The 19,977-nt window shown below is 38.3% G+C and overlaps 1 long non-coding RNA gene across 2 annotated transcripts in view; it reads right to left on the bottom strand.

Annotated features, from left to right (window-relative positions):
• The window catches only part of LOC121031536 (uncharacterized), a 386,595-nt gene that overhangs the window by 53,062 nt on the left and 313,556 nt on the right, over positions 1 to 19,977 (bottom strand). Inside the window, exon 1 of one of the 2 annotated variants that reach the window (XR_005790765.1) lies at positions 11,670 to 11,837. The exons of the other annotated variant lie outside the window; for it this stretch is intronic. This is a non-coding gene — a long non-coding RNA (uncharacterized LOC121031536). Of the gene's footprint in view, positions 1 to 11,669; positions 11,838 to 19,977 lie in introns of those variants that run through there. 2 annotated transcript variants of the gene reach the window in all.

The following is a 19,977-nucleotide window of genomic DNA, read 5'->3' as shown; positions in this document are numbered from 1 at the left end:
TAGTTACAAGCAACAAATCACTTGAATTCTTGTTCAGAAGAGACCAAGTTTTATAAAATCAAGGGGAAAAAGTTGAAAGCAAGGAGATAACTGATAAGCCCAGAAAGTGGTTTAGTAATAATTTGAAATGATATTAAATAGTTTTATGCAGCAAAGAGTAATCTCCTGTTTTTATGCTTTTTCAACAAAGAAAAAAGATTTTTTAGGTAATTTGAAATAAAATATGAATGAAATTATGGAGACTTTTCATATAAGGCTAAAAACAGCTTTATACATCTTTGAGATAGGGCTATTGAAAATCTATTTTATCTACAGTTGACTATAAATGTTTTTGAATGAACAAATGAATGTATGCATTCAATTATGCCAAAGTTTTTAGTTGAATTATTGAAAACAACAACAACAACACACACACACAGACATTGATGCAAGGTCAATGACCATAAGGCAGGGCAGAATTCATGATTTTGTTCAGTATCATCATTTAATTTCATCTGATGAGATCAGTTGATAGCATTTTCAAAAGACAAAGAAAACTAAATAGAGGGAAGCTGATAAAGGTGGAGGCAGGTGCTTTTGTAATTCATTAGCTATATTTATGACAGCCTTTGAAGACAGATATGACAAGCATGATTATGACTTTCCTTTGAGGCCTAGGTTCAATGGCAGATTAGTAACCTGATAAGTTTTCTATATTTATCTCCATAACAGAGATCCATTTTCAAATCAGCCAACACAAAGCATGGCTTCTTTTTATGTTATTGCAACACCCTCATAGGATGGGGCCATCTGGACAGACTGGCTGGGGTCTGCTGATTACTCAGTAGATGCCTGTAATGAATAGGTTACCTCTATGAAACTGCTTAGGAGGGCAAAGGAAATTTTTCCTGTATGGACAGTTTGTTATTTAGAGTAACTATTGCTCTTTTAAGGGAGAATAGTGCATTATTTTGTTTGCTGCATGAATCAATGGAAAGTAAAGCAAAATAGCACTGAGCTCAGTTCCTACCTTATTCTATGTGGTGAGAGGAGACCTGGGAGGATGGGCTGTCTTAAAGGCATATGTGAATGCTCTAAACCGCCCTCCAAGGAAGCACACCCCTACCTCTTGGACTGGGAAACCTCCAGCTTCTTCCAGCCTGGAAAGAGGAAATGGGCTGGAGTGTGCTCCATAGAAAGACACAAGCCACTTTCAGAACATGTGAATTCTGCCTTCATCCCAGAAGGTTTCTTCTTTTTAAGAAAAAAAATGACACCTCTTCTATTTTGGAGTTTTCAGTCAGGGAATTTTCATTCAGCACCTTTTATATGTCACACTGTTCTGAGCACCAGAGCACACAGGTTGTCATTTTTGCTCTTTGGAAAGAAAAGCAGAGTTGGAAGAGGTAAACACAGGAAAACACATCTTGCCCGTTGAAATCCCCTTCACACTTTTAGGTGTAAAATTTCCTGAGCCAGATAAGGAAAGAAAAGCCCATACTCCTGTTATTAACTTGGAGATAGAGTCAGGTCAAGACTATTTACTGAACACCTAATGCCACTTGACCAGTGCTTAATATATGTGCAGGAGACTTTACTAAAATATTCGTATTTTTTCTGCTATTTTTCTTGTCCCATTTTCCTGGCATCGTTTCGTGCTTTAGGCATATTGGAAGACCATAAAGCAGAGGCTACTTGAAGTCATAGTTTTCCTATCATTTAAAAAAAATTAAATTTATTGGGGGGACTCCAGAGGCAAGGCGTGTTACTCGGTGGACAAAGAGAGAGGGATTTTCAGGGAGTGGGAACAGAAGGATATCTATGACTTAACTAGGACCTGATATAGGTGATAAGTTCTCTCAGGGAGAAACAACTGTGCTACCTCCTCACCAAGATTGAACTTTAAGGATCATGGTTCCTAGTCTTGACAAAGATTCATGCCCCATTCCCAAATCAGTTAAGAAGCTATGAGGCTGTCACAGCTTGAGGGGTCACTCAGATCAGGATGACCAGCAGGATGCCCCCAACTCCATTCTGCTCTGGAAGGCCAGTGGTTTAACCTGGGTCAGGGGGCAAGTTGCTGAGAGAGGGGTTCTCAATTTGAAAACTCCAACTGAAGTCCCTTCATATTGGGAGGCAATTTCAATTGATTTAAAAGAAATAAAGAAATGAGGTCATATTTCTTCATAGCTGAATTTGAAGCTTTGACTTCAAATTGATTCACAACTTGTCCTGCTTAATTCTCAAAACAACTTATGCTGTAGGCATGGCTACTTCCTTTTATCTACATGAATAACTACAATAGTTATCCATGATTTTTGTTTTGGATCTCAGGTACACAGACTTAGTTTAATCATAATCCTTAGCTCATGATGCACTCGTCATTAGTCCATATTGGCCATCTTTTTTTGTCATTGACTTATAATTTTTTGGTTTTTTTTTTTAAATTATATAATAAGCATTCATGAAACCACCATTAGTAAAAGCCAGGACCTTGACATATACCTTATTACCTCCCCTAGTCCATCCCTTTGCTTCTCCACGTGCAAGGTAACTACCATCTCAAATCCTCTTTCATTTGTTCATTTTTTCCTTTTTTTTATATGGCTTTATTGTCTTTGTATTCCTTTTTTAATGTTTATTTATTTATTTTGAGAGAGAGAGAGCGTGCATCCGCACATGAGCAGGAGAGAGGCAGAGAAAGATGGAGAGAGAGAGAGAGAGAGAGAGAGAGAGAGAGAATCCCAATCAGGCTCCATGCTGGTCAGCGCAGAGCCCTTCACAGGGCTCGATCTCATGAACCATGAGATCATGACATGAGCAGAAATCAAGAATCAGACACTCAACTGACTGAGCCATGCAGATGCCCCATCTATATTTGTATTCTTAAAATGTTTTATTTTATGGCTTTTAATATTATAAAAAAGGATATCATGACACACATAAATTGTGGGGACTTTTTATGCTTAGTGTTATATTGTTATGTTTGATCTACATTCCTGGGTGGAACTGTAATCTATTCTTTTGACAGCTATACAATATTCTATTGTGTAACTATATGATCATTAGTCATCCCCCACCCCCCAAAAAGGGCATTTGTGTTGCTTCCAGATTTCGTTATCATAAACAGTTTTGCTAAGACTTTTGTGCGTACATGTCCCCTATTGAACACTGAACCCTGCACCTCTATTTCCCACTGCTCCACACCCCAGCTCATGCCCTGAAGAGCATTTCTAATGCACACACCTTGGCTGGAATTCAGGGAAGTTCCACAGAACCCACAGAGGACCTGCCTTACTGTGGCCATATGGAAAAGCAATATGACTCTATGACAGGAAAAGGAAAAAGTACCAAAATGGAGAGAAAACAATGGTAACTATAAGCAAAAATAAGTAAGTCAGTCTCCACCCTGAACAAAACTATAACTGTTCAATGACACGAGTATTGAGTTTGAGATAAAGCAAAGTAAGCTAGCAAGTTAGTGGCCTAACAGCCATGTGACTTATAGAGCTCAAAGAATGGAAAGTAAAACAATTTCAGAGATTAGGGAGTAAGTGTCAGTGGGAGTGAAAGCATGGAGAAGCCTGGAGAGAGACTCACACAGCCAGCCTCTGCAAACTTGGGTCAGTATGCTTATAACGTACTGGCATGTAGAAGAAGGCAATATGCCCTATTTAACACCAACCTTAGAATTATACTTGAGGTATTTAATCAATAATATTAGTATGGCACAACTATCCATCTTACATTTCATATATTACCAGGAGAATGGAGGTAGGAGAAAAGAAGTATAAACCAACTTGGCAGCATTGTATGATCCAATTACATGCAGCTATATAATTACTAAATAGATGTGGTAAATGTAGGCCTGAGACTACGTCACCACACAGTAACTTTTTTCAGCCTTCCCATTGTCTCAGTATTAAGTTCCACTATGAGGCGTAAACTGATAGACGACTCATGAGGTGGTTCTTGCTCACCTTCCAGTCTCATCACACCATGTCCTTACAAAGTCCAATCATCCTACTTACAGAGACTTAATGCTACCCTGCAGAATTGCCATGATTTGTCAAGCCTCTCTTGTTTATGTTCTTCCTACTGACTGAAATGCCCTTTGCCACCTCATCCACTAACTTCTAAGGGTCTCCAAGAAGCACCTCAAGGGTTGGTCCTTGAGGTATCATTTGATACTATTTGATCATTTGATCTTTCTTAGTGCTTCTCCCTCTCCCTTCTTCTCTTCTTCTATCTTCCCATCCCCATGCCCAGACATACAAAACAGACCATCACACTACAAATATGCTTTAGTTTGGCCCCTTCACACTTTTCTTCCCATTAGGTTTTAAGTTCCTGTAGGATGAGGGATATAGTCAGTGACATCTAGTTGGTACTCAATAGAAGTTAATAAAGTAGATGTTTTAAATACCCTGTTTTACTCACCTTAAACCTGCTTGAATACCCATCACCCAGCTGCTGAGAATAATTTGGGATGATGGCTTGACACCTGTAACCTTCTCAGGAAAACTGGTCTTGGCACTCAGGAGCCAACTTGTCAGAAGTTGAGCAGGAGAAGGTCAGCCAGGCTTTTGCTTGGGTCAGCCAGTGACTGATTGATGAAGGGGTGCAAAATCCCTGCCCCTTCCCTCAATGAGGCAAACACTACCATAAAATGTATGTTTCAGTGTCTGGTGCATCAGACCAAGGCTAGACTAGCCCTGAGACCACATAATTTCTCTGTTCCTCTAATTCTGTATGCTTCCTTCATTCCCTTATTACTTTTTCCTAAAGAGTACCCCCTTTATAAAGCACATGATCCCAAATCCCTGCTTAAGGCTCTGCTTGTAAGGAATATACCTTGAGACAGTTGGTTTTGTAAAATGAGTTACGTTGGACTGAATAACTTGTCCAAGAGAAGCTGGTGTTTGAGTTTAAGTCTCTATTACCAGAAAGTCTGTGTTTTACTATACCACTCTGTCAAATGTCTCTAACCATTGGAAAATTGTGAGTAATTATATGACACAGAAATGTGTAAAATATTATATATAACTTAGTATACATAATAATATGCAGCTCTGCATTCTAACTTACCTTGGGAGCCTCAGTTTCTTCATCTGGTAAGTGGGGTTTGTCAGGTGGTTTAAAAGTGACAATGGGTGGGGGACCTGGGTGGCTCAGTCAGTTGAGCACCCAACTTCAGCTCAGGTCATGATCTCATGGTTCATGAGTTCAAGCCCCACATCAGGCTCTCTGATGTCAGCCTGTCAGTGTAGAGCCCACTTTGGGTCCTCTGTCCCCCTCTCTCTCTACCCCTCCTCTGCTTGATCTCTCACAAAAATAAATATTTTTAAAATAAATAAATAAATAAGACAATGGGTAAATTATTCACCATACAGTAAACTTTCAGTAAATAATTTCTAGTACCCAACAGTGCCCAATAGGATATTTCGACAATCCAGTGTATAGAGAGCAATGCTGAGTTAAAATTGAAGTAGGTAAAGTCAGTTCTTTTATATTTGGCAGGGTAAACTTCTACCAGTTGGACTCCCTGGATGGTGATTTGTGTTTGTGTCAGCTTGTAGAACGATGTGAGTTTTGAATTTGCACACTTATAAACTATGGAGAACCGAGCTTATTATAATTAATGATGTGCTTACTACTGGGTTCATATACTCAAGATGATGTGTTAATCTGACTTATTTGAATCTGGAAAAGAGAAGAAGCTGGAATGGCTTCCCTTACTAGACCAGTTATGTTAGAGACATTCTTCCCAGTCTGTGTTTGCATGAAGTTTGCAAAAGGTGTCTCTGTTTTGCTCTTAATTGGGATCTTCCCCCCCTTTCAAGTAGCCTACCATTCAAATATTATAGACTGAAGGAAACTGGGTTTTATTTTGATTTTGACTACACTGGAAAGCTGCTTCTTCTTCTTCTTCTTTTCTTTTTTTGGATCAAAAAAGGGAAGCAAGTTATAAAGGAAGAAAGCAGGTAAGTCTGAGACTTTGTTTGGTCATCTGTAAAACTGAAAATCTCTAAAACTTAGTTCCAGTTCCAGAATTCTGTCATTCTAAAGTGAGATCTTTTTTCCAACATACAAAAAGTAAAAATAAAAGCTCACTGCTTGATTAAATTTACCTAAAATAATCTCTCCACACTCAAGCCTTTTTCTCACACCAACCTGAGAAGAGAATGTGTTGACAGCCTGGCTTGGGGGGGGTGGGTGGGGAGTGGAGGTGGGGAGGGTGGCAAGGAAGGCGGGGTGGCAAAGCATGAAGGAAATGCTTCCCAAAGAAAGTTATTCTCACCTTCCAGTGTTTGGGTTGTCTGAAATCAGCAGCAATAAAGCTCAAGTGTCAGAAAGCAGGAACAATTTCTTTGTCTTGAGTGAAATGTAGGCTATTTCCAATGACTGGGAATTAATATTATTTAAGCTACTGTAGTTTGAAAATGTTGTCATTTCAGAGAATGAAACAACCACAGGAAGTGGGCCACACAGAGCGTGCTTAGAGAAAGAAAAGGATATAGACTCAATCCTTGCCAAGATGCAGAAAAGAATTGCCTAGAAAAGGTCAATTTGATTTAGAGGGGATTTATACAGATATTTTTGTTTTTCCTTTTTTTAAAGCTCTCTTTAACTTTGCATGGCTCAGTGGAGAACAAAGAAAAACAACATATTTGGTTTTATTTTCCCAGGATGTGAAATGCTTTGGCAAACAAAACTTCCAATGAATTTAATCAGGCCTTTGAAAGGTTGCCATATTGAAACCAAGCATCTCAATATAAATTGGTAAAAATATTTTGATACACCCTTGATAGTCATCTTCTAAACTAAATTATTATCATATACCACCCCAGGCTCTTGGTGAAATGCTGAGAATACTGCAAGGAGAGAAAAGGCTTAAATTTCTATATTTGTAAAGTGTGTTTTTTTTTTCTTTTCAATTCTGCTTGGTCCTTTTATCAGGCATCTCTCTAATTTGTATAAATCCCATATGAGAAAACAAGTGTGTACATGTGAGAGATTCACTTGAAATGGGGCAAGTTGTAAATAAAATTGAGTGTATATGGAATGTAATTGACTAGATGGAGGGACTTACAACGTATTAACAGATAGGGAAGATACTTAGAAAAATCACATTCGCATAGTAAGTTATGAAAGCAGGCATTATCAGGTGAACTTGTTTTTTGCTTCAAAATATTTCTTGGCCTTGCATGTCTTTCTCAATAAATGTTAATTTGTAATCAACTAGATCTTATTGATTCTCCTTTCTTCTGCAATTAACAGTTACAAAGGATTTGGCCAGTCCTACCATTTTTCCCGAATCAGAATATTAAATACAAATACTTCTTAATGTATTAATTATAAAAACTTCAAAAGGAGGGGCACCTGGGTGGCTCAGTCAGTTACGAGTCCAACTCTTGATTTGGGCTTAGGTCATGATCTCAAGGTTCATGGGTTCGAGCCCAGCATTGGGCTCTGTGCTGACAGTGCAGAGTCTGCTTGGGATTCTCTCTCTCTCTCTCTCTCTCTCTCTGTCCCTCCCCTATTTGTGTGCTCTCTCTCTCTCTCTCTCAAAACAAATACCTTTTAAAAAAATTTCAAAAGGAATTCTAGAGATCTTCACTTTCTACCCTCTGATGCCCTGTTTGCATCTTACTGACTGTAGTAAGTTCTCTGGTATTAGTGATATTCAGGCAGATTCTGCACCTCCACAAAGCACATATGCTGAAAGGATCCAATTAGATGTTAGTTATTTTCCTTCTGACAAGACTGAGACGAGATGATTTTAGAGCCTCCTCTCCAGTGCAGGAATGGCTTTGCCAGAGGCCACCTGAGCCCCAGCTTGTCCGTTTCCAGTGACAAGAAATTCACTACTTCAGGATAAAGACTGCTACAGTTCTAAATAATCAAATTCTTTAACAAATAAAATGTTTTTTCCTAACTTGGGCCCTGACCCTTCCTGCCCACTACTTCTTTCTCCTCCTTCCCTCCAGCCTCTCTGAAGACAATCTGTTCTCACTGCCTCCCCTCCCCTCTCATTCCTCAGCCTACAGATGGCTCCATTTCCTCCATGCTGAAAATAGTGACCATTTTTTTTTATTTTTTTTCAACGTTTTTTATTTATTTTTGGGACAGAGAGAGACAGAGCATGAACGGGGGAGGGGCAGAGAGAGAGGGAGACACAGAATCGGAAACAGGCTCCAGGCTCCGAGCCATCAGCCCAGAGCCTGACGCGGGGCTCGAACTCACGGACCGCGAGATCGTGACCTGGCTGAAGTCGGGCGCTTAACCAACTGCGCCACCCAGGCGCCCCAATAGTGACCATTTTAAATGTGTATGTGTACAGCTTGTATTTGAAAAATACAAATTTAATGAAAAAAAATTTTGGAAAATATTTTTTAATAATGAAAATTACACTCTGAAAAAAGTGAAATGTTTTTTATAATACTCACTATTGCCTATTTTATTGTGAAACAAATGCTCATTTCCTACTTGTAAGAATATATATTGATACAATACTTCTGGAAAGTAATAGCAAGCAAAGCAAACTATAACTCCATCTGCTCTTAGACTCAGCAATCCCATTTCTGGAAATTTATCCTACTGGGACACACCCAAATATGTGAAGATATATGCAGTCAAGAACATCCTTGTGGCATTAGTTGTAGTAAAAACAAAAGCAAAAATCACAACAATAGCCATTGTAAATGATAACAAAAACAGGAAGCAACCTAAATATCCACCATCAAGGGACTGAGTAAATGAGATGTGGAAAATCCATACAACAGCATATATGCAGTCATCAAAAGTATGCAATGGTTTCTGCTAATAAAAACATAACTCCAATATTTATTCTTAAGTAAAAAAAAATCAGCAATGCTCAGAATAGTGTGTATAGTAAGCTCCCCATTTGTGTGTAAATATATTATATAAAGGCATATACACATAAGTGCATGCATATGCACATAGTATTTCACGAAAGACAGCCTAGGAACCGGATGTACTGTGGTAAACCCTGTGAAATAGAACTGAGGTGAGGGAGTTGAAGGGTAGTCTCAGGTTGAGAGCCTCACTTTATTTCTTATCCTTTTGTGCTGTTTGTACTATTTACTATGTTATGTGATCTCTTTTCCCAGAATAAAAACTAAAAAGTTCTGACTTTTAAATTTTTGCCCACACACACACTATGTGACTTGACAGCCCACATTTCCTTACCTGAAAGAGTTCTGTAATCTTCAGATGTGAAAACTCCAGAAGCTTTTCTCCTCTCACTGATCATTTGTTAAAATGTTGAACAAAAGTTCTATCAGCCTTGATCCCTCAGAACCTCAATGTTTACCTTCACCCAACAAGAAAAGGTCCATTTATCACTATCCTTTATTTCCTATTTCTGAGCCAATTTCCTACTTGTGACAAGACATTTTCCCCAGTTCCATAGTGACACACCTTTTTGTCCCCAATGGCTTTTGATGCAGAACTTTGTTAAAAGCTTTTGAAAATGGAAATAGGTTTACATTTTCATTTTGTCTTTTATTTAAAGTCACATATGCATGTCCCTTCAGGGGAATATATAATGCGGTCAGCTGTAACTTCCTTTTATTTTTTTTATTTTATTTTATTTTTTTTTAACATTTATTTATTTTTGAGACAGAGAGAGACAGAGCATGAACGGGGGAGGGTCAGAGAGAGGGAGACACAGAATCTGAAGCAGGCTCCAGGCTCTGAGCAGTCAGCACAGAGCCCGACGCGGGGCTCGAACTCACAGACCGCGAGATTATGACCTGAGCCGAAGTCGGCCACTTAACCGACTGAGTTACCCAGGCGCCCCTATAACTTCCTTTTACGAAAATGACATTGCTTTCCTCACCATAGTGTATATGCCCATTAGTTCCACTTTTATTTTTAACTTTCACTACCTTGACCACTTTATAATTTGATAATTTTCATAAAGTGAAACAGAATAGTGGATTTTTCACAATTCCATCTGCGCCTCTTTTCATAGATTGGTGAGCCCTTCAAATATTGCTATTTGTCATTTCATTTTCCTCATTCTTCTCTGACATGTGAACATTGACAGTCTTCAAAATTATCAATACACAGTACCTAATGCTGATTATTTGAGACTAGTTTGCCAATTAGTCATAGATATTTAATTAATATTTGGAGGAATAAAAGTGTTACGCATTAATCTTCTCAAAAGATATTTATTAAGAATAACAGGGGAGCCTGAGTGACTCAGTCAGTTAAGCGTCCCACTTCAGCTCAGGTCATGATTTCATGGTTTGTGAGTTTGAGCCCGATCAGGCTCTGTGCTGACAGATCAGAGCCTGCTTCATATTCTGTGTCTCCCTCTCTCTCTGCCCCTCCCCCACTCATGCTCTGTCTCTCAAAAATAAATAATCATTGAAAAAAAATTAAAAAAAGAAAAAGAATACCATATGTGCCAGACACTCTCATTGTTGCTGGGAATACTATGGTGAGCAAAACAGCCACGGTGCCTTCCATTATTCCATTATTAAACTTATAGCCCAATAGGCAAGACAGACATTTATCACATAATCACAGACATGTATAATCGCTAGCTTTGATAAATGCTATAAAGGCAAAAGAAATGCAAGGAGCAATTCACATGGGAGTGAGGGTGGTGTTGTGTCAGAGAAAATGTCAACCATTGTGAGACTTTGAACCATCATTGGTATGTACACTTGGCTATTTAAGACTTGTCAGCTTTCCTCTGGAGACCTGCAAAAGAGCTGGGCTTGTTTATATGCCTACTCTTCCTTGGTGCAAACCCTGCTATGCTTGTAATCATGGTTGGATTCCCTGACCAACTTCCTCTCTCTTTTGCTCTCTTCCCATTTGTTTGATCCAAGACCAGGAAATCCATGTTTCTCAAATGAGTATGGTCACAGATCCCACATAGCTTTTATGGTTTGTAAAATCAAGTCTTGGTTTTCACACTTTTAATCCTAGACAACACTTAATTTTAAATAAGCTGCTCATAATGATAGTTCAGCAGAAAGGCATGAACTTCTTGACCTAACAGGAATATCTTTTTCCTAATACCTGGTTGACTGACACTAATTTTGTCCTTATTAAACCAAGTTGGCATAGAAATGTTCTTCTCAAACAAAGAATATATTGAGAAGAATATATTGAGAAGAAACCAAGTTCTTCTCAAACAAAGAATATATTCATGTATCTTCTGGCAATTTTTAAAAAATAATCTCTAAGCCAATATTTGATTCTGTTCCCCCATGCTGAGACTACTATGCAAGCCTCCCTCAACTGCTCATCTGCCTTCTTTCTCTTCCCTTTCCCCAATCATCTGATAATGCTCCTGGATTAATCTTTCAAACATGCTCTCCTGCATGATTCATTATTGCCTCCAAGAGAAATTAGAAATGCCTTAGCTAGCTGTGTGAGGCCCTCCACATTCTACTTTTCACTTCTCTTTCCTGGTCTATCCAGGAAAGATACCCCTTCTTCAAGATCTACTAAGTACCTAGCTCTGTTTAACATTTTGTAAGAAGCACTTAAGAAATATTTGTGAATAAATGTGTGCTTTTTCTTATATATCCTGTTCATCCAACCAGCAAAATCTTCACATTTCTTCTATGTATCCAAAGCCCTAAATTTCTTTTAGACTTGGTTTTATAAAATTCACTGTGATCTTTCTACGGTGACATCACCTTTGTATAAACTCGTGGGCTTCACTGCTTCTTCGGGAAATAAGGTTCCAGTAGGTATATGAAAACAGTAGCAGGGATCTTCAGTTTCTTTAGCCTGGGAAAATACAAGATGGGTTTGGATATTAAAAAGTAACCAACTAAAATCTGAAAACTGTCATAGGTTCAGCATTGTACTAATATCACTGATGACCCAAATGTCTCTCTTTTATGAGCCTATGACTCATTCCTCTCTGACCAAAAATTCTGGCCCAAAATACAGACAGGAAAAATTTTTACGAAATTGCTTACATCAAAATGTAAATTATCTGCATGGATTTGTGGGCACTGCAGCCTTCAAATAAAATTGTGTAGGGATATAAGTAAAATGAGTTCAAAGGAATCTTTAGATGTGTGAAGAAATATATACTATATTCTTTTCCCCACCCCCAAGGAAATAGTACACAGCCAAATCTTTTTTTGTGGATAGACTGGGGGGCATGTAGTTTACGGTCATACATTTTAAGTTTGCTTGGATTTTAAGTGAGACATTCAACTCTTGGTGTGTCTCATTGTATAAAGATAATTATATCCTGCTCTTCCCACCAGGCCTAGAAGGAGACACTTCCCCATCTGAACTTTTCCTCCCCCAGGTATTCTGATGTTTGAATGAGGATGGGAATGCTGAGGCACTCATTCCAGCTTTTATGCTATACCAGACAAAATAACTCTTCTCTCTATTGGGATTTAGAAAAATTTATCCATGGTAAACCCCCTTGCCCAGATTATGTGCCATAGAAATGACCAGGGGGCCATATAACCATATAGTAATAAGCCATTCCTTCCACTGCCATCTGAAGGATCCTTGTATATTATAGCTATGATCACGTCACCACTTGGATCAAAAGCCTTATGTGGCTTCCCATTTGGGGCATTCCATATAGACTTCCCATAAGCCTAACTACCCAATTTACCATTTAAGACTTTCACAATGTGGTTCCCACATACCTGATCAGTATAAATTCTCACCACTTTCTCACTTCTTCATACCAAATTATTTGCATTCCCCTGGACGCTGCATGTGTTTCATTAATCTGCTTTTTTCATGGTATTCTTTCTACCGGAGGGTCTTTTTCCTGACTTTTTTTTAACCTGTTGAATCATAAGCATTCTTCAAGTTTCAACCAAATAAATTACCTCTTCTTTTGCAAAGCCTCCCTCAGTGCCACTGTCAAAGTGACCACTCCTTCTCTATCTCCCGATATTTTACAAACACTTTTGTTATGGAACCATGAGAAATACACTACTATTTTAGGTAAGCCACTGCAAGTTGGAGTGTATTTCTTCCAACAGCTTGGGCCATATCCTGATGCAATAGATCCAAAAGTTTAAGGGTCGAGCCATTGGGATTTTGAAGCAAATATACCACTTGCCATTAAATTTTCTTTCACTCTTCTTTCTATACTACTGATAGGTTTTCATGATATAAAATCACTATGCCAAAGCTACCCTAAATAATCTAGAGCTTCTCCTTTTATTTTCTTTCCCAGGTTGTAAATGTGGCCTCATATCTTTCTCCTGCACTGCCACATCCCTGTAACCTGATTCTGTCTCCTAAATTCAATTGCTCAACCAGGCTTAATTAATATGAGGAACAACCTGAGATCATAAAGGGGAAAAGATATGTTCACTGTTCACAGAGTTCCATAGGAGTGGAAATACATCTAATACAATAGGGTGAGTGCAATCCTAGTGTCTACACAAGATTGAGGGAGCATAGAGAAGGGAATGATTCATTGTCCCTGGTTTTGAAGGTCAGGTGTTAGTAAACCACAAGAATCAGGCAGTGTTTTAGAGAAGGTAACATTTGAACTATCTCATTTCCCAGTGGGCAATAGGATAAAAGGAGATCCAGGTAAAGGGAATATCAGGTACAAAGGTGCAGAGTTTAGCAGCAGCATGGGAACCTCAAGTTATTCTGCATGAGTGGAGTTTATGGAACAAGGTGAGGCATGGCAGGATATAGGGCCGAATGCCCGGTTAGGACCATGTCATAAAGGGCCTCATTCACTACACAAAGGAATCCAGACTTTTAAGTTCTAAGGTTGGGGGCAGACATTTAATGGTTCTAAGCAAGAAGAATTACAAAAAATTAGCTTTGTATTTGGAAGAGATTGAGACCAGACAAAAAGACACCAATTAAAAGGCTCTGACCTCCAAGGCCCCTTCAAAGAAAGAATCGAAGCGTACCAAAACTCAGAGGGAGTCAAAGGAGAAACAGAAAAAGCACCTGAACCGGGGCTGATGAAAAGTATCAACAAAAGGTCTTGCAGGTGGGTTGTATGAAGAGAGTATCAGAGAGGATGGGCAAGATAAATCCTAGCTTTTCAGTTTGGGTTGGGGCAAAAAAAGTCCTAAGTTCAGCATTAGACAAGCTGAGTTGGAGGAATCTGTGTACACCCTTGATGTGCTCATGCTGATCCCCCAAATGGCTTACTTGTAAAACTATACGCTGGGGGCGGGAGGTTAGAAATGATAAGAAGGAGTAGAGAGACATAAGTCCACATAATCCCCTCATTCACTTGTTCTGATTCCAACATTTAAGCTTTGGGGATGATAGGCTTTGAAACTACAGGAATAAAAATTAATATGAAGAGAAAGAATAGTTTCCCTTCTTGCAATTTTGTTCATACTTCTTTCTGGTTCCCAAATGGAAGCCTTTCCAATCAATTCTCCTTCTGTTGAAGGTAACACGGGAGAACCGGTGCTTGTTAAATGTTAAAGCTTTCCGTAAATTGCATTTTAATTCCTACAATAAGCCTCCATTAAATTGGCATCATTATCCCAATTTTACAGATGAGAAAGCCTAGACTTTCTCAAGGTCCCCCAGCTGGTAAATGGTGGAGTGTGCATATAAATCTACAACTGTCTGGTTCTAAAGTCCATGCTTCTTCCATTCCATGACATTGACTATCAAGGAATATCTTGGCTCTGGAAATCAGGCTCAGGGTATTTGTCAGTTATGAGAATACCAAAAGGTTTCCCTGTCCCTGAAGCTGTAACATGCTCTAAGAAGCATTCCTCCACAGACGCATTTCTGCCAAATGTTTAAAGTCAATTTCAGAAATGATCACACCTACCTTATTCCATGTAAGAAGTCCTTTTGATAATTTGCTGAAGCTAAATGAAAAACCATCCAATCAAATAATACATGATCAAGCAGAAGAATGTAAGAATTATGAAAAAATCCTTCCGAATCATTCTGTACGGAGTTCAACTACTACCACTTGGGAGGTACTGCACACATTCTCCTTTCACTGGACAGTCAACCTGCCAATACTGGCTTCTAAGTCTTCTCAGCCCCCTATAAGAGGTTTTCAGTCCTAACAGAGCTGCATGACTAGGGAGGATAAGAGATTTCTCTTGGAATCCCTGTGTGAAAAGATCAAAATTCTATTTAAATCAAACACAAATACTACTTGATAGATTATTATACTACATGTCTTAATCAGCATTTTCTGTTGGTACTTATCTTACCCAGCAAAGCATATTACCTTGTGCGTTTTCCTAGGAAACTTCAAAGTGCCCTTTGCACGACCATGGAAAGATGATGAGCCGTAAAAGAAGTGCTTGGAAAGAAACTTGCATTCCCTTAACAGCTCTAACCACACTACACAGCTTATGTCAAAATGTTAAAGAGAACAGAAACTCCTAACGCTTTGTGCAATGTATACAGTTCCTGAGCTTTGATGTTTCTGTTTCTGCCCCTTTAGTTGTACAGAATTGCTTGGGTTTTTTTGTTGTTGTTGTCTTAAATCTTTCATGTCTCATTACTGACCTGTCAAACATTATTTTAACTTAAAGAGTAGCTGACGCCTTGCAGTAAACCTTGAAATCCCCCTTTTAAAAACAATCTGCCTTTATACTATACATCTCTGTAGTATGGCTGTGTTTTTATTACCAGGAACATGTCTTGGAGAGAAATCCTCTACGCAAGTATTTATGTCCGAACAAATGTAGCCACATGAGTCCAGACTTGGTTTTTTGCACTAATGATACATGCCTGGTGTCTCACTGAGTTAAAATGGAAATTCAGAGGCTTTGAAAAGTTTAGGGATGTCAAAGGCATCTCCCCATTTTTTCAGACTCTCCTTTTACACCCCGAATTATTCTCTTAACACCACTTTCTGCGTTATGCATTTTCACAAATTTAAGGTAATTACCTAACTCCTAAATCAATTTTTCTCTTCAGAATGAATTAAACATTTCTCTCAGGTAACCATTTCATTTGGCTCAGTAAAGATTACTCCTTCTCCACTATCACCACCACCACCATTATCACCAACTCCCACTTTCTTCATTGTTTCGCAAACACTGACTTGATTTCCCTTCCTTCCCCTCCCCCCTTGCTGGTTTTTTCCTCCTCCTGAACAGACCCTTTGAAGCGTTTCCCAACAGCTTCATTGAGGAGGAGGTAACAATGCACAAAAATGCTGTGTGACTTAGTGAGCTTGAAAGATCTGGACATCAGAGGGAAGGAAGTGGGGGATCTGCATAAAAGAGGTTTTCTTCATGATTGAACTGAATGGAATTGTTCTGGAGGAAGTGATACACGTTCCCATTCATGGGTGGTAGTGTTATACTGAAAGGGTGGCAGGAGATACTATAATTGGACTCCCTCACAAGTGTTTCAAAGCTACTGCATTATCATAAATGGCATTTTTTCCATTTATATCCTGCGATTGTCAGTCATTGTTTATAAGAATACTGTAGTATTAGCCTCGTCTTTTGTGGCCATTATGAGAATTGCTTTCATCGATGGGCAAGCTAGAGTCATAGTTTTCAAAGTCATTCTTGGGTAAGATACCGAATTACATTCACTGAGATGATAATAAATGTGGGTACTTTTTAAACAATTTTAATAAAGCACATACTTTGAATAAAAGTGCATTCGTTATTACTTTAAAACTATGGACTAATCCATTTCCACTTAAAGCTTTTCTTATTTTATTTTTAGGATTCTGAATAGAAGATTCAAAAGGAAATTTTTAATGACGTGCCTGTATTTGAGAAATTTTCCCCAAGATGCGCTTTGGTAAATTCCCCACATTTTCTAACTGCAAGAATTCATCAGACCTCAGGAAACTTTCTCCTATACCTTTTACCTTTCCAACAGCGACAACATACCCTCACCCAAAAAGAGAAACTTTAAGTGAAATTGAGGTCACTGCCTATGCTTGAATCAGCTCTGAATACAGTCCCTTGGTGTGTGTGTGTGTGCTCTATTTTTATTTTTTAAGTTTTTATTTTAATTCCAATTAGTTAACATACAGTGTTATATTAGTCTCTGTTTTGTTACCTTAACCTGCCTTACCCTCAGGTCTCTCTCCTTTGAGACAAGAGGGTCAGACTAAATTCCTGAGATCTCTTTAATCTAGGTTTAACATTCCATAAACAAACAAACAAACAAAAACAATAAATCAATGAGTGAAGAAACTACCTTGAGAGGGGAGTAAAGCCAGATTTATATGTGTGTTTTTGAACAGTTCTGAGGTTACACATTGAGTTTTTCATTCCTTCATCCATCCATTCATTCATTCTTAGTCTTTTTTTTTTGAGCACCAGTCTCTTTATGTTCTGAGTATAAATATAATATTCCCACAGAACTCACAATCTAATGAATCAGCATTCTCAATTTTTTATAGACTCCTCTGTTTCCTTAGGTGCTAAGAATATATTTTTAGAACAATGCTTTCCTACTTCTTACTGCTAATAGAGGTTTTGCTAAATAAAACCTGACTGCTTAAATAAGGTATGCATTTCTAACTATTTGAGAAAGTAATTATATCTCTGATATAATTCGGGAGTGGATATATAAGTAATTTTTTAAAAATCAGTTTAATTTTTTTAATTTTTTATTGTCTCACTCTCTCTCAAACGTACAAATTACTCAACTACACATGCTCAGGGAATGTTTCATGATTCCCAAAGGTCCTTTCTTCCAGAGTCCCCTTCCTCTCTTCTTCTTCTTTTAATGTCCATCTTCATATTTTAAAGTCTAAATAAATGTACCCAGGGAATTATAAATTGATTTATTTTTGCTCTCTTTCCTATAAATATGTCCAATTAGTTAATTTTATGATTCTTAAGTATCAATTACATCTGACATAGGTGACTTAACCTACATTTTTCTTACATTTTTTTTTTTGTTTGAGCTTTTCTTTCACAGGAAATGGCTAAGGATATACTTCACATGCAACTCAATAACATGCTAATAAATCTGGTTCTCTTTTGCTTCTTTATAATTATGGTGCTTCAATTGTAACCTTATTAATTTCAACACCTTTCATTTTCACTTATTTTCTCTAGCTGCAGATAAACTTCTAGAAGTATCAAAACACTTATTCCCTTTTCTTTCCCTCCCCCTTCCTCCAAAACAAAGAAACAAACAAACAAGCAAACACTAGAGCATGCCATAAAATCTGCAGACAGGAACCCTCTTCAACAATAGGAAAAAAGCACTGACTGCTTTCCATAACCTGTAAGTGACTGTCTATCAGTAAAGATGTTCTACTTTATATCTACTTTGTGCAACAAGAGAAAATTGTTGAGAATGTAAAGTTAATTTTGGTGAAAATAACCACAAGTTGGTAGAATTTAAAATTTTAAGGGAATTGCAGAGCAAAGTAAAAAAAAAAAAAAAAGAAAGAAAATTCATGTCAATTATAGTTTCAACAGCCTTGGAAAATAACAGAAGGATGTACTAGGTAAGATACTGGTGACCCGGATGATCAGACTACCAGCACATTTATAGAGCTATACGTGAAAACCGGAAGGTCTAAGAGCCTGAAGACGATATGCCAATCTCCCCACAGACCCTGGTTACTTACACTGATGTGCTGTTGGTGTCGTTTTGTATACAATACAAGGAACAAGCACAACTCCCAATATAATCAAAACATGATTTTGTTTTTGTGTACCGTGGTCCCTTTAAAATGTACTCAGGGGTGGTAATCTTCTGACCCTGATGAGACCTCAAGGTCACTTGACGTTGTAAACACAGGCTCAATTTGGTAAGTAAAATGTCACACCCTATGTAATATAATTCTACATTTCATGTTGTATTAAATATTCCCTCCTTTCTAGCTGGCTAGAACCTATGGGGTTTGTTACAGAACAGATGGTCAGTTTCTTATTTGCTTCCCCCTTCCCCATCACTCACTTGAACTCTCTTCCTTGGCACTTCAGGTTGCCCACACCTCACACACAGGGTCTTGCTATTAGAATCCATCATCGTCCTTGAGGGTCAAAACAGGTCCTCCCTTACATGGGTAGCCCATATCCGATTCACTGAAAACACACTGTTTGTCCCAAGCTCAATAGAAGTGGGCTATGATCCAAACAGAATGTGTTTCCCCCTCTCTGGCATGAATTAAGCATCTTCTGATGATGCCAGTTAACTATAGTGAACATATTTCAAGCTTTTGAATGATCGCATGGAAGTCCCCATCACTACGCTTGAGGTGAAGAAGGAAGCACTCTAAGCCTTCCCTCGTTGAGATAAATAAGGCCAACAACCAATGACAGATCTGAAAAGAACTATTGTCCCTTCTCATTCTTTTTAAAATATTCCTCAAGGGTTTTAACTGTATCAAACTGGTTCTGTGTCATCTATTTGGAAATTTCCTCTTCATATTCTAACATGTTAGAAATTCACATCTATCGTGCTTTGATTCCTTGCTCAAAATACCAATTTTTTACAACCAATTATAAAGCCACTAATAGGTCTTCTGTCCCTGGGGGCCTGCTCATTTGTTCAGTGAGTTTACGTGGAGGGGACAGCTCTTGTTAATGGCTGCAGATCAAGGTTAGCAAACTCAAGTTCTTTTGGACAGGAACATGGGTGAATGACTCTGGTCAGGTGGGAACTGTGGTCTATTACGAGAACATGCCAGTCCAAAGGGGAAGATGTCACTTGGTCATTGTGAGTTCAGTGACACCAAACTTTCTAATTTTTCAAGAGAAGTTGAAAATAAAAGTTTTTTATGTGCCATCTCTGTATTTTAAGTGTAGGCTTAAAATGGCCTGAGAACCTCATTCAGGTCACACACTGGAAGATTAGTGGACTAGGTTCTGATAGAAGATCAGCAGTTTGTGATTTTCATTATAAGTTGTGCTCTCAGCTATGCCCAGCTGTCATTCACAGTCACGGGTTTGGTGACTAGGAACCCAGGTGAGAGGAGAGCAACTCTGTCCTGAGAATAAAGCCCAGTGTAGAAACCTGGAATTCTCTTCATGTGTAAATAAATGAACATTTAAGACACTTTAATGC

The sequence above is a fragment of the Herpailurus yagouaroundi genome, unplaced genomic scaffold, assembly GCF_014898765.1.
Source record: "Herpailurus yagouaroundi ecotype Mexico unplaced genomic scaffold, PumYag 28, whole genome shotgun sequence".
Lineage (NCBI taxonomy): Eukaryota > Metazoa > Chordata > Mammalia > Carnivora > Felidae > Herpailurus > Herpailurus yagouaroundi.
The sequence above is the reverse complement of the archived record's forward strand: the minus strand, read 5'-3'. Positions and strand labels throughout refer to the sequence as shown.